The following is a 16640-nucleotide window of genomic DNA, read 5'->3' on the forward strand; positions in this document are numbered from 1 at the left end:
TTGCCGTCCATTCATGAAAACACATAATATACTGAGTCCTCAACTTGTTCCATTTGCCTAAAGGTTTGCAAGGCACCAGCAGGCCTCAAGAGGCACATTCATATCCATATAACATAATTAATGCTTTATTTTACTGAACCCTCATTTGTCATTCACAACAAGAGAATCCATCATATATATATATGTATGTATATATATATATATATATATATATGTGACCGTGTGTGTATTGTTGGCAATTTTTTTCCTCCGTCTTCCCTTCCTTGGATCTTTCCTTTTCCTATGTTTCTGACAAAGAGCTCTACTCGAAATGTTAAATCCTCCTTCTTTCTTTCCTTTCCTGAGCGTCCAATAACTGATTTTCCACGTCCTTGCGTTGTTGTGTTTTCTCTTTGTGTTTTCATGTTTGGATTAAATATATATATATATACGTGTGTGTGTGTGTGTTTATGCATATGTGTATGTGTGCATTTTTGTGTCTGTTGCCATGTCTTTGTTTGTGTTGATGCCACCTGAAAAATGGTGCTCTGTGATCATGTCCCATAACTTATTAGTTCAATACTAGTATTGATCAAATAAATACCACTCTTACAAAAAGAAAATAAATACTGGGGCTGATATGATTAACTAAAGCCCTACAAGATGATGCTCCAGCTTGGCCTCCTTCTACAAACACATGACTTGTGCCAAATTTTGGAAATTACTGTTATTGATTTTTAACTGTTGTACCAGGCCACGCATTTAGTAGGGAGGACACCATCATCATTTTAATATCCACATTTCCATGTTTGCATGGGTCAGATGAAGTTTGTTGAGGCAGATTTGCTTCATGTGTTTCCTGTTGCCAACCCTCTCCTGTTTCGAAGCAAGGTAATATTTCCCCTTGGCCAGGCATCATCATCATCATCATCGTTTAACATCCACTTTCCATACTAGCATGGGTTGGGACGAATGACTGAGGGCTGGTGAACCAGATGGCTGCACCAGTCTTCAATCTTGATCTGGCAGAGTTTCTACAGCTGGATGCCCTTCCTAATGCCAACCACTCCGAGAGTGTAGTGGGTGCTTTTACGTGCCACCAGCACTGTGCCAGTCAGGTGACACTGGCAACGACCTCGCTCGAAGCTTTTACACATGCCACCGGCACAGGTGCCAGTAAGGCGATGCTGGTAACTTGCATGTTCTTGCAAAATATTAGAAGTGAATGACAATGGTTGTATGACAGTGACAATAATTTTACTACTATGATGTGATATCAAGATAAGGTGACACAAACATAGACACACTCTTAATAAACATACATAAAGGGTAAAGGCTCCCCCTCCCTCGGTCATGAATGACCCTGGGATTGCACCCAGAAAGTTACCCTCTGAGGCACATATCCAGGAAGGTTGTTTATGGAATATCAGCAGTCACCCATGCATATCAGTCTCCCCTTTCCACACCAATGATGCTACCCAAGGGAAGGGCAAAGGGGCTGATACAGCTAGGCACCAGTGACATCACAACTCATTTCTACAGCTGAGTGAACTGGAGCAATGTGAAATAAAGTTTCTTGCTCAAGAACACAACATAGAACCCAGTCTAGGAATTGAACTCACTAACTCATTGTGAGCCCAATGCTGTAACCACTGAGCCATACACAAAATGCGTGCACACACACACATGTTTATATACTATGGAAGTCTTTTAGTTTCTGCCTACCAAATCCACTCACAAGGCTTTTTCTGGTCCAGAGCTATAGAAGAAGACACGTGCCCAAGCTGCCATGCAGTGGGACTGAACCTGTTGCCACATGGTTAGAAAGCAAACAGCTTCACCACACAGTTGCATCTGTGTCTATAAAGCCAATTGCTTTCTTCATTCCATCACCATGTCTTAGAGGCTTCACAAATGATGCTCTTCTTAAGAGACTTCTTCATTTCTGATAAGTCTATGGTATGACTATGAAAGTGAAACAAAAACATTTGAATATTTATTTTTGCTTTTTGGTTTACAAGTTTGAGTAGACGAGAATGTTCCATAAGAAATAGCAGTTTCTCTTGTAAAATGAAGTGTTTCAGCAATAACCAAATTTCGCATTTTGGCAAATTTTTGAACCTTTCCTAACATCTTCCTATTTGTGAATTGTTTGTTCGTCATAGTCACAGAAGTAACTTATTTTTGCTTGTATTATAATTTAGTTTCATTTTTAAAAATTCTATTATACCATTTGTATTTTATGTTTATATATACACAAACTTTTGAAAGTGAACCTGAATTAAATTCAGTTGAAAGATATATAATTAACAGTTCTTTATTGCTAATTATAACAATAAAGAACTAGCATTTCAGTTCTTCAGAGAAGAATAATTAAGCTGAAGATAGGAGTGAACTTAGAAGTGTAAATCGTCAAATATTTGCCAGTCGTTTGAGTTAAACTCTGCTCTGCCTCCAAGAGTTATTATTTTTATAAAATTTTCGTAGCTGCAGAAGTGGCTGCATGGTTAAGAAGCTTGCTTTGCAATCACATGGCTTGGGGTTCAGTCCCACCTTGGGCAAGTGTTTTCTGCCAAAATTTGAAACCAATATTTTTCATTCTGGAGTTACAACGGTTTTGAGATTAAGGTTATGAGATTACTAATATAATGATCATGAGTTCAAACCTCGTTCCTTTATTTAACTTACTGTGCTCTTGGAGAAGTCATGCAACACCGTTTGCCTTAGTTTGCTTACTTGACATGAACAAGTTCCACTGCAATAACAAATGTATCCAGCTATAAATGCAACCGACCTAACTAAAAACACATCATCATCATCGTTTAACATCCGTTTTCCATGCTGGCATGGGTTTGACAGTTCGACGGGGGTCTGGGAAGCCAGGAGGCTGCACCAGGCTCAGTCTGATCTGGCAGTGTTTCTACAGCTGGGTGCCCTTCCTAACACCAACCACTCCATGAGTGTAGTGGGTGCTTTTTACGTGCCACCGGCACAGGTGCCAGGCGAGGCTGGCAACAGCCACGATCGGTTGGTGCTTTTTACGTGCCACTGGCATGGAGGCCAGCCAAGGTGGCGCTGGCAACGGCCACGTTTGGATTGGGTCTTTTACATGCCACCGGCACTGGTATCACAACTACAATTTCCATTGAATTTTGATCGATTTCAATCATGTATGTAAATATCATCATCATCATCATTTAATGTCTGTTGTCCATGCTGGCATGGGTTGGACAGTTTGACCAAGACTGGTAAGCTGGGGGTCTGCACCAGGCTCCAGTCTGATTTGGCATGGATGCCCTTCCTAACACCAACCACTCTTTTACATGCCACCAGCATGGGTACCTGTTGTGTGACACCAGTATCTGCCACAACTACGATTTCACTTGGCTTGAGGGGTCTTTCTTCTCAAGCATGACATATTGCCAAAGGTCTTGGCCGTTTGCCATTGCCTCCATAAGGTCCAATGCTCGAAGGGTGCTTTTTACGTGACGGCAAAATAAATATAAAATGGAAATAAAAAGAAAAGAGAAATTGTTGAAATACTCAGATCATTTCAGGAAATATTTGAATGTCTTGGACACAGTGAACACTTTGTTATCATTTGGCTCTGAGTCAGCTCTGCTCAAAGAAACCCATGACAATGAAATTCCACTGTGATTATATCCTTTTTTCAGAATTATGTTATCCAGTGTGTTCTTTGTTTTTAGATGTAGGGTGTGATATGAGGGAGATGTTGGGTATTATTTCTAGCAGGCTATATGAACACATAAAGGTTCCTTCACTGTATCATGTGACAGTTTGTTACTGACACATTATTTCTAACGACCAGGTTTAATTCTATTGTTGTGGTAAAGGTTGATCATATTATTAAACTTTATTAGGATCTTTGCGGTTTGAACGGCAGTTTTTTCTAGCGGTGTCATATGAAATTGTCACCCATAATTATGACCCTAGTATCAATCTATTGCATTTCAATCTGTTTTAGGGTGAGGGGTGGGGGAAGGGTATCTTTTTTACTTCACAAATGTAAATAAACCCAATCTGTTTCTTAAACGAGGGACATATTCATACGGCACAGAATGTTTTTTTTACTTCAATAGAGGTCATTGATTGGTTGAAATTGCAGAAATTGAAGAAAAAAAACAACAAATATTTTACAAACTATAGAATTTTCTCAATAAAGCCAAGAGAAAAAGATGTTTTATAAACACATTCTAGCAGTATACAAAGTTTAAAATTTTTTAGTTACCTAGAAATTATGTTAAAAACTGCCGTTCAAACCGAAAAGATCCATTTATTATGACAGTAAAAATTGATGACCAATAAACTTCATTATAACAGTCAAAGGTCATCACCATCATTTTAACATCCACTTTTCCATGCTTGCATTGGTCAGATAGAGTTTATATATAGGCAGATTTTTCAACAGCTGGATACCCTTCCTGTCACCAACCCTCACCTATTTCCAAGCAAGATAATATTTCCACTTTCCCTGGCATGTTTTTTGTATAGAAGACTGGAAATGAAATCATACTGCTTGTATGACATGACACTCGTATATATATATAAATATCACATGATGTCCAAGACAACAGACCACATACAAACACACACACACACACACACACACAAACACACAAACACAACTACATGCAAACACTCACAGACAGACAGACAGACAGACAGACAGACAGACACACACACACACACACACACAGGGAGGTGCTGAAAAGTACCTGGCTTTGGGCAAAAGTAAATACAGGAAGATAATTTAATTATGATTTTAGTCAGCATATTTCTCTTTCAGATTCACAAACTTATTTGCAGCAGCCCTTCAGTTTTTCTAAGCCCTGTAAAAGAACTCAGAGGGCTGAGCCTCCAGCGAGGCCTTTTGTGATACCCTTAAACCAGGAACTTTCCAGCATCCCCTTGTATATATGTTTATGTTTGTATATGTGTGTCTTGATATGGGGGCAATAGTTGTAAATGAGCATCACCATCATACAAGTGGTGTCATTTATATCCAAACTCCTGTGAAACCATATCTACCTATAGGGAAATATACTCTTGTTTGGAAACAAGTAAAGGTCAGTAGAAGACAGGCATCCATCTGTTGAAAATCTGCCACAACATATATTCTGTCTGACCGATGCAAGCATAGAAAATTTGTGTTAAAATGATGATGCAAATATAAGAAAACAAAGACTTGATAAATTAAACCATAGCATATTAGTTTTTGGATTATATTGACTTTTCATGCTTCGATTTTTTTTTCTTTTCGTATTTTCATTATTGGAAGTATTGCAGTTGATTTTAATGACTCTTTTGTTTCATTATTTTAATTACACTTTTACCTTTTTTTTTTTTATTTATTTATATTCAGTATTGCTGATGAATGTGTGCAAAAGTTTGAGCCATCATTTAACTTTTTGAAGTTAAAATTAATTTATATAACAAAATTCCTACATTCAACGTATATCTCAAAATTACGTTGGTCAGACAACATTTTCCTGTGATATATAACTGTTGTCCTTCTCACAAGACTGTCAAAAGTTAAGATGTTAGTTTTTAGTCCTCAGTCATTTAGACAAATTTATATGGCAAAAATTATTTAGAAAGACCAGATCTGATATATTTAAGGCTGGTTTCCCAAATTACTTTGTGGGATCTTGTTCAATACTCTTTCATCATCATCATCGTTTAACGTCTGTTTTCCATGCTAGCATGGGTTGGACGGTTTAACTGGGGTCTGGGAAGCCAGGAGGCTGTGCCAGGCCCAGTCTGATCTGGCAGTGTTTCTACAGCTGGATGCCCTTCCTAATGCCAACCACTCCGAGAGTGTAGTGGGTGATTTTTATGTGCTACCTGCACAGGTGCCAGATGAGGCTGGCAACGGCCACAATCGGATGGTGCTTTTTACGTGCCACGGGCATGAAGGCCAGTCGGGGTGGCGCTGGCAATGGCCATGTTTGGACAGTTCTCTTACGTGCCACCAGCACTGGTATCTCAGCTACAATTTCCATTGATGTTGAATAAAATCTTTTGAAATTGTCAATAAATAACAGAACAATAATTTCTAGTATTTCGCATAATGAAATATAGAAAAAGGAAAAAATGTGACAGTGAAAAGTCGACAGTTTTAACAAAAATATACAATACTCATTCATAGTCATAAGGCTCTAACATATGTGAGCAAAATAAGTAATGTGTGTTCCATAATGGGAACACTCATGTAGGACTGTTTCACTTTCGGGAGATTTGAAATGTTTTAACCCTTTCGTTACCAACCTGGCTGAAGCTGGCTCTGGCACTGAGTACAAATGTCTTGTTTTCATAAGTTTTGAATTAAAATCTTCCACCAAATCTTAGTTAAAATTTCTGTTCCTAACACTAGCTTAATGATAACTAAGTTATTTTACTAAATTATTTGTTATATTTAAAGTAATTGAAAGAAACACAGAACATCTCAACAGAAATATGGTAACAAAAGGGTTAATGTTGTTAAAGTGGAAAATATAATTGCAAATGCAAATGTATCAATAAATTTATATTTATGTACGTAGTCATAATTTGAATTGAAAACCTTGTCAGAAAGTGAAAGTGCATCTGTATTTTGTTGCATGTTCTTCGTTTTTTCTTTTCTTTATTCTCCCACATGAGAATAAGATACCATGCTCACGTCATATAAATTTGATGTTTACTTAATATTTACTAAGTATTAATTGAAACAGCTGTATATATATATTTAAATTCGATTAGAGGTGTGTATAGATATGTATATATATTAGAGTTGTGGGATCTTTTCGGTTTGAACGGCAGTTTTTAACATAATTTCTAGGTAGCTAAAAAATTTTAAACTTCGTATATTGGTAGAATGTGTTTATAAAACATTATTTTCTCTTGGCTTTATTGAGAAAATTCTGTAGTTTGTAACATATTTGGTCTTTAATTTCTTGCATTTCGGCAATTTCAACCAATCAATAACCGTCTATTGAGGTGAAAACATTCTGTGCCATATGAATATGTCCCTCTTTTAAAAAAGAGATTAGGTTTATTTACATTTGTGAAGAAAAAAGATACCTCTCCCCCCACCCCTAACCCTAACCCTAAAACAGATTGAAATGAAATAGATCGATACTAGGGTCATAATTATGGGTGACAATTTCATATGACACCGCTAGAAAAAACTGCCGTTCAAACTGAAAAGATCCGAGTTGTGTATAGACGTGTGTATGTATAGGACATGTATATTTGTTTATCTGAATGTGGTCGCTGCCTAACAGATAGGTAGGCACAGGAGTGGTTGTGTGGTAAGTAGCTTGCTTACCAACCACATAGTTCTGGGTTCAGTCCCACTGTGTGGAACCTTGGCTAAGTGTCTTCTACTATAGCCTCAGGCCTACCAAAGCTTTGTGAGTGGATTTGGTAGATGGAAACTGAAAGAAGCCTGTTTATATATATATATATATGTATACACACACACACACACACACACACATATATATATATATAAATATAAATATATATATATATGTGTGTATATATATATATATATATGTATATATATAACGGGAAGGTTTACAAAAATAAACAAAAGACGAAGGCAGGTGGAGTACAAACAAACAAATGTATTAGTATGGTGCTCAGGAATAGGAATAGAACAAGTCTTTTACATTTCGAGCATACGCTCTTCGACAGAAAGATACACAGAAAAGAAGCAAGGAGAGAAAAAAATGTGTGTAGGCGCTAATGGTCTATCATGTATATATATATATATATATATATATATATATATATATAATATATATATATATGTGTGATATATATATATATATATGTATATATATAACGGGAAGGTTTACAAAAATAAACAAAAGACGAAGGCAGGTGGAGTACAAACAAACAAATGTATTAGTATGGTGCTCAGGAATAGGAATAGAACAAGTCTTTTACATTTCGAGCATACGCTCTTCGACAGAAAGATACACAGAAAAGAAGCAAGGAGAGAAAAAAATGTGTGTAGGCGCTAATGGTCTATCATGTATATATATATATATATGTATATATATATATATATATATATATATATATATGGAAATTGCAAATCGATCAACATCAATGGAAATTGCAGCTGTGACACCAGTGCCGGTGGTACGTAAGAGAACCATCCGAACATGGCCATTGCCAGCGCCGCCCCGACTGGACTCATGCCGGTGGCATGTAAAAAGCACCATCCGATCGTGGCTGTTGCCAGCCTCTGCTGGCCCCCGTGCCGGTGGCATGTAAATAGCACCATCCGATCGTGGCCGTTGCCAGCCTTGCCTGGCCCCCGTGCCGGTGGCACGTAAAAAGCACCATCCGCTCGTGGCCATTTGCCAGCCTCATCTGGCGCCTGTGCCAGTGGCACGTAAAAAGCACCCACTACACTCATGGAGTGGTTGCCGTTAGGAAGGGTATCCAGCCGTAGAAACATTGCCAGATCAGACTGGGCCTGGTGCAGCCTCCTGGCTACCCAGACCCCAGTTGAACCGTCCAACCCATGGAAAGCGGACGCTAAACGATAATGATGATGATGTATGCATGTATGTGTGTATGTAACAATTTAGATTCAAATGAATATGGCACTTAATTCAGATGCACCAGAATATGTATGTATGTATGTATGTATGTGTGTGTCTGTGTTTATACCCCCAACATCACTTGGCAACCGATGCAGGTGAGTTTATGTCCCTGTAACCTAGCAGTTCAGCAAAATAGACCAATAGAATAAGTACAAGGCTTACAAAGAATAAGTCCTGGGGCTGCAGTGAAATGACTGAAACAAGTAAAAGAAATAATATAAAAAGAATGTACTCTACAGAAAAAAGTATTGAGTAATTCTTCAATTTAATGTAAAAATTGCTTCTATTATAACTTGACATAATAATGTGTGTGTGTGTGTGTGTGCATGCATGTGTGTTCATGCATGTATGTGTGTGTTTATCCATAATGATGTGTGAAGTGTAATTTTTTGACAGATGTATGTAGTTCTGAATTTGTGTTGTGTGTTTATGTGGAGGACATATTCTGCTGACCGTCTATACTGTTTTCTCATTCTCTCACTCTCTCTCTTATCAGTGTTCTCTCTCACATTCTTAAGTCCCCCCTCCTTTCCTTGATAGACATAACACTCATACTTTCTCTGTCACAATTGCTTCTTTCTTTTTCTTCTCTTCCTTTTTCCATTGTATTCTACATACTTTCATTCTCTCTCTCTTACACACACACACACACACACATGTGCGTGCATCTGCACCGATGTATTGCAAGCTTGAAAGAGTTGATATCAGGGATCTGATAAACTTGATTGGACATATTTCTGACTCTTTTGTTTTCATATCAAATTTTGCAGTTAAGACTTGATGATATCCAAAACATGAACTTATAATTTTCAGTGACATCGATACGTCAGACTCTCTTAAATTCTGATTATGTTACAATAAAAATTTTCTATTTTGAAAACCTCCATGACATTAACAATTATTTGTCTATTTCTGATTGCTGTTTAGCCCCGACTTCACTCTTGTTGAAAGGAATTAGTAATAATGGTACACCCCCTCCCACGTGATGAATGGAATGACCTAGTCATTATAAATAAGGAGAAGTACATCAAGTTTGAGAGTACTTAGTAGGTGGTCACAGATAGTCATGTCTTTATTGGTTTTACTAAGAATACTGAAATGGGTGTTATAACTACCCAACATTTTAAGATTATAATAGTGGCAACAAGGATTTAAACAACCCATGAGAAATTAATAAACTCGACGAGGATAAAATAATTCATATGGAGTTAATAGGAACTTGGAGAGGAGTTAATAAGCTCACAAAGTTTTTTTGTGTGAATTTTATGAAAAAAAAAAATCGTAAAATTATGGAAAATTTGTTGGCTGGTTTGCTCAAGTTGCAAAAACAGCAACAACAGCAACTGAAAGAACATAGCAGCAGCAGATACAATTGCAAGAGCAACAACAACAAATGTTGCAATTACTGAAGTCATCAGGAAAGTCAGAAAGTGTGTTCTCACCAGACTATGTTGCAAACTACGTAGCAGAGTTCGAATATGAGCCAGACGAAGGAGTTACCTTCAAGACATACTACAGAAGATATGGGCAAATCTTTGAGAATAAATGTAAAGATTGGGATGCTGAGATGAAAACGCTTAATCTTGAGAAAACAGAACATGAATGATACAGTAATTATATACTCTCAAGAAAACCTTCGGACATAAACTTTAATGACACAATAGATATACTGTGTAAAATTTTCAGTGAAAAAAGCTCATTGTTCAACACACGTTGGAAGTGTCTGAACTATTTTTGTTCTTTAGCTTCTTTTAGTTTTCATGGCTAAGTCCACATCTGTGTGCTGCCCTGTAGTGCAAATCTTTCGGAATTTTCATTTTGATCCTTTTCTGATCTGTCAGAAATAATAATTTCCATAATTTTTATGTCAGGCTTTTGATGATGTATTTGCTAATAGCACATGTAGCCTCATTAATCACTAATAGCACATGTAGCCTCATTAATCACTAATAGCACATGTAGCCTCATTAATCACTAATAGCACATGTAGCCTCATTAATCACTAATTCAGTCATTACTGATCTGGGGGTAACATGGTTTACTCAGCCATGAACCATGTTGCATGTATCATGAATTGATCTGTGATGACATGGGTCAGCGATGAATTGAAGATTCTATGTGTACCACAAAAATGCACCCAAGCAACCACCCACAGTGCTCAGCTACCCAGAATGCACTGTTTATTGTTTATGTTCACATGACTGTGCTGTGAGGCTGTGTATTTTTTTTTATATGAAATTACAAACTTGTACCATCAACATGGGACCAGTGAATAAAGAAAATACAAAGGTACCTAATCCTAACAAACAATACAGATGGGCGTCTTCTTTACAGGAAAAGGTAGAGATGTTCAAGAAAATATGTGATTGTAGTGACATTATTTTTGGAAGTTTTCAGCATGCATGCGCAGAGTTGGATTACTTCCGGTAGGCCACTGGAAGTTCCCTCATGCACATGTGCAGAGAACTGCAAACTGAAAGCGTTCCCGCTAAATCTGTCTTTTTGAACCAGCAACCCTACCGAGTGGATGTGACCAACCTTCTCTCAGGGAAAACCTTACATATAGAGAAGCTCTCTTTTAAGCGGGAATGGAGATGGTAATTTTGGCTCACACAAGTGAACATTTGTGAACAGTCTTGTGGACTTGGCTACCGGTTCGCCCATAAGGAAAATATATGTGTATATATTTTTATTTGCGAAACCCAGAAAATAAAGTAATATTTATTGCTATTGAAGACAGTCGGGTTTTGGTTCTCCCTTCGACAATTTTACGTGACAAGATAAGGCAGACACCCCTCAAGTGTTCCTGAGACCTTCATCTTGTTACATGATGATGGGAGCCTTGCTGCTGCAAACAATGAGTTTGGTGTCAGTCAATCTACCATTTGATCCATTTCCAAAGTATGTGGAGATGATTCAGCTATCACTGTGTTTATTTTTTAACCAACCCACTATGATACACATGGATAGATATATTATCAATTTACTAGCAGCACCTGCCACCATTCATCGCTGGCTTCCTTACTTTACCATTCCATCTATGTCCTGATACCTTCCCCTTGCAAGTATACCCTGTCACTTACCGCTGTCCCTCTCCTGCTCCTGCTGTCTCACACTCTCTCTTTCCCTTACTCTTCAATCTGGCTGAGTAACCCTTAATCTCCTCCACAGCAACAAACCTGTTTCTGCTCTCATTCTTGATCTCTCTCTCTCCTTCCTTTTGTTCTTACCTTTGGCCAGGTAACCCTGTATCTCCTTTACAGCAGCACACTTCTTTCATGCTAATTCCCCTCTCTATCTCTAGGTAATCATGTCCTCCTCTTCAGCAGCACACCTGTTTCTGCCCTCACCCTTGTTAACTCTCCCTCCCTTTCTCTCTCTCTCTCTCCCTCCCTCTGGCTGGGTAACCATGTACCCCCTCTGCAGTAAGACATCTGTTTCTATGTCACACTCTAACCTTTCATGATCTGTCACAAGATCACCTCCTCCAATACCTGCTCCTCCATCAAAGATTCCTTGTCTTGCAAAGTTACTTGGTAACCCTGCCAGTGCAGGTGCCATTTAAAAGCACCCTGTCCACACTGTAAACTGGTTGGCATTTGGAAGGATATCCAGCTGTAAAAACCCATGCCAAACTGACTTCGCCTGTGCAAGTGCCACATAAAAAGCACTCAGCCCGCTCTGTGAAGTGGTTGGTGTTAGGAACCATGCCAAAACAGGCACAGTAGCCTGGTGTAGTCTTCTACCTGGCTGGCTCCTGTTAGACCATCCAAACCATGGCAACATGTAAGATGGAATGATGATAATGATGATGACCAGCACCGAAAAAACAGCTTTCGACATTTTTGGTGCTTGAAAATGTCTTCAATTCCGTCTTCAAACAATTGATTATTTGAATACTTTTGTGGATAAAAGAGTATCGAGAAATGATAATTTTGCTTATTATAGCCTGACAGAGTTAATAATTTTCAGAAATTTTGATTAGTTATACAGCAAAAATTGGATTAAAAAAAAAACAAAACAATTTTAATTACTGTCAGTTTTAATAATTTTGGTGACAGATGTGCCAAAGTTGATAATTTTCCTGGTTATATATCAAGATGCTTAATTTTGATGACTCCATTTCTGTTAAAATTTTTAAGAACAATAGAATAAATAGCCATAATTGCGATAAATGATAAAGTATGATTTACAAGTGGAATCCATAATTTTCTTAAAGGCAGAGCAACTGTATAACACCTGATCACACAAATCAAATGTTTTTGCAAACAAGAATACAGTGTCATGAGCAAAGATGGCCAAGTTAGACACGATATCAACCACAAATTTATTAGTAAAAAGAAAAAAAGAAAACATCAAACCAAGAACGGAATCTGGGAATACAAAATAGTGTCTGACAATGCAGAAGGTTTCACAAAACCTTTATATTTCAGGCACAAAAGCCCATCCTCAGAAGATACTACACTGCTTCAAGCAAACTACAATACTCTTAAATCTTAAAGTTATTTCATGTTTCATGGCTGTGTGGTTAAGAAGTTCACTTTGCAACCATGTGGTTTTGAGTTCAGTCCCACTGCGTCGCAGCTTGGACAAAAGTGTCTTCTACTATAGCTCCATGTCAATCACTGTCTTGTGAATGGATTGAAACTGTATGGAAGCCTGTCACATATATATATATATATATATATATATATAAATATATGCATATATACATACATATATGTACATACCTTCATCTATATGTATATATACATGCATATATGGGTACAGGACATCAAAAAATGTTGAACACAATGAGAAACGAAAACATAAAGACAAAAATATAGAAACAAACTTTTTTTCAAACACCGAAAAAACCCAGAAAAACGAGACATACAACATAAGGAATATCCTCCTTCTTCAGTTGTCCCTATTTCATCTACTCCACGTTTCGAAGGCAAGGACAAGATGCGACTTCGTTGAAACAGTCCTTCCCGCAAAGCAAATTAAATAAAATTTGAGATTTTTTGCCAAATACATATACATACACATGCAAACACATGCATACACACATGTGTATGTATGTGTGCATATATGTCTGTGACTGTTTACAAAACTATGCCGAGTCACCATTTCCAGTTCACCTACAGTTAGTGACTTCTGGTTGGGCTGCAATTTTGTTCAACAAATTATCTGCCAGCTTTCTGTTTTTGAATTCCTGTTGAATAAAATGAAAGAATAAAAAAAAAATCCTCAATTAAACAACAGGTAAGGATTGGCTACTGGAAATTTATCCAGCCGTAACATCCTACCTCAGTTTTCTTCTTCTGTCTCTAATCTAGGCTAGCTTTGAAAAGCAGACATTAAATGAGATGACCAAACAAATGGAAGATGATAGAACTGCTCAAGTATCAGAGTTAGGAGATCAGCAATGGAGCATGAAGTGTGAAAGCCATATCCCCCTCCTCCTCCTCCTCCTCATCATCATCATCATCACCATCATCATCATCACCATCACCACCACCATCATCATCATCAATCACCATCATCATTTAATATCCATATTTCCATTCTTGCATGGACAAACAGGATTTGCTGAGGCAGATGTTTTTTTTATGGCTGGTCACCTTTCTTGTTGCTCACTTTCACCCATTTCCAAGTAAGGTCAAATTTCCCTGTGGCCAGACATTTTTATTTTTTCACAGAAGACTGGAAATAAACATTCTCACTCATATGATGATGATGATGATGATGCTTGCTTACAACCATCACATGATGTCTAGACAAGAGAATACACACATATATACACACACACACACATATATACACACATATTTATATGTTTCAGCTTTTGTCTTCCAAATCCACTCACAAGGCTTTTGTTGGCCTAGGGCTATAGTACATGAGACTGTACACTAGGATTGAACCCAAGATCGCAGGATTGGGAAGCAAGCTCCTTAACCACCCAGCCATACCTGTATCACCTTCCATTCTGTTAGAATATTACTAATTCAGCATAACTTCATTAGCTTTCTTTTACTTAATTCTGAATAAAGAGAAATCTGCTATTCAAAATTTTGGCCTTTAATTAACACGCTTCAAGCGAAATCGCTTGCAATTTTTAGATGTTAGACATGCCAGTTTGGAGGTCAAACTTACAGCACTTGACCAGTGATGTGTCTTTACCCACCCCCTGTCCCCCACCACCTTCATCTACATCATGGGGCCATGCTCTTCTGGCATCCTTTGATGTATAGACTAAACACAAGTGGTTACTATTTTAAAGATAAGTAAGAATGTTTTCTTGAAGAAAATTTTGATGCTGCATTGTGCAGATTGAGGTGTTAGCTTATGATTTTCCCATGGCTAGAACGGTTATTGTTGTTTTATTCCTGTTTAGCCCTCACCATATAAATAAATAAGATACCATTGGTTTCAATGGTAATGGTATTCAGTTGTTTGATCATTAAGTATTTAGATTGATTATAGGTGCCAACATGGCTGTGTGGTTAAAATAATAATAATAATAACAATGAAATTATTGCATACAGTGCTCAGGTGCACCACAACTTGTCAAAAGCATATGTGCAGTAATGTACAAATATCTGGGAAGCGAATAGTGTATGAGTCAGATACATGCTTGCGTGTGTATGGAGGAGAGAAAATCAGGTGTAGTGCTGGTGAATCTCAGGAAGTTTTGAAGGATGCGGTGCTCTGACAACTAATAACTGATGGCGGCAGTTTGTTCCATGCTTCAGCAACTCTTAGTGTGAAAAAATGTTTCTGAAAGTCATGGGAGCTGTGCGGTTTTCTGACTTTGTAAACATGTCCATGGGTATTAGACAGGTGGAGTTTGAAAAGGTGCTCAGAGTTATTGTTGGTAAGATGGTTAATAATTTTATGGGTGTCTGCCAAGTCAGCTGCCAGATGTCGTTAAGAAGTTTCCTTCCCAACCATGTGGTTCTGGGTTCATTCCCATTGTATGTCACTTAGGGTAAGTGTCTTTTACCATAGCCCAGTGCCAACCAAAACCTTGTGAGTGGATTTTGTAGATGGAAACTGAAAGTAGGCTGTCATATGTATGTGTGTGTGTGTGCATGTGCATGTGTGTGTGTGTGTGCATATGTGTGTTGCATGTTTGTACATGCATTGTGTGTGTGTGTGTGTCAATGTGTGTGTTTATATTCTCCTTGTTCTTGACTTTGCACGATAGTCACATAAGCAATATCGTTCGTTTCCAGTATTCTGCAGCAACATGATTCTGACTATGAGGAAATATCACCTTGCTTGGAAATAGCTGAGTATTGATGGCAGGAAGGATAATATCTGCTGCAGAAAATCTGCCTCAACAAATTCCGCCCGACCCATACAAGCATGGAAAAGGAGGCGTTAAAATGACAACGATGATGATGACAAAGAAGAAGAAGAAATAAACTGAATACTCACTGATGCTAATTCATAGAATTAGCTTATAAGAAGCTGACTTCTTCACAGACATGTTTGCCCTTAACATCCTCCGAAGACAGAATCGGTGTAACACAATGTATGATAAAGCTGGACCTTTGAATTACAAGCACGGTGTTCATCTGATGGGCTTCTACACAGTTTCCATCTTTCTAGATTCACTCTCAAGGCATATGTAAAACCAAGGCTATGGTAAATAACACCTGTCCAAGGTATCATGCAGAGGGATTGAACCCAGCATCTCATAACTGCAAAGAAAATTTCGTAACTATTCAACCATGACATATCTATTTGGACCATGCATGTCATCGGTATGAAGGTACATGGCCTAGTGGTTAGGGTGTTGTATTCATGATTGTGAGATTGTGATTTCAATTCTCAGACTGGCTGTGTTTTGTTCTTGAGCAAAACACTGAATTTCGCATTGCCCCAGTCCACTCAGCTGTAAATAGGCAATTTTGCAATAGATTGGCCTGCAAGGTTGAGATGGTGACTCAGGAAAATTACTCAGAGGTCTTGTGAGTCATGGTTTGTATTCATTGACTGAGAGGATGAACAGTACAACTTGTACTATGAATCATGACTGGTTGGGATTGG

At 37.9% G+C, this 16640-nt stretch overlaps 1 protein-coding gene across 3 annotated transcripts in view; it reads left to right on the forward strand.

Moving 5' to 3' along the window:
- LOC115218556 (NADH-cytochrome b5 reductase-like) overlaps positions 1–16640 on the forward strand; it is a 157329-nt gene that overhangs the window by 5463 nt on the left and 135226 nt on the right. Inside the window, exon 1 of one of the 3 annotated variants that reach the window (XM_036508147.1) lies at positions 11363–11372. The exons of the other annotated variants lie outside the window; for them this stretch is intronic. The gene's annotated coding sequence lies outside the window, so the exon portion shown is untranslated. Of the gene's footprint in view, positions 1–11362; positions 11373–16640 lie in introns of those variants that run through there. 3 annotated transcript variants of the gene reach the window in all.

This window comes from Octopus sinensis, linkage group LG13, assembly GCF_006345805.1.
Source record: "Octopus sinensis linkage group LG13, ASM634580v1, whole genome shotgun sequence".
Classification (NCBI taxonomy): Eukaryota; Metazoa; Mollusca; class Cephalopoda; order Octopoda; family Octopodidae; genus Octopus; species Octopus sinensis.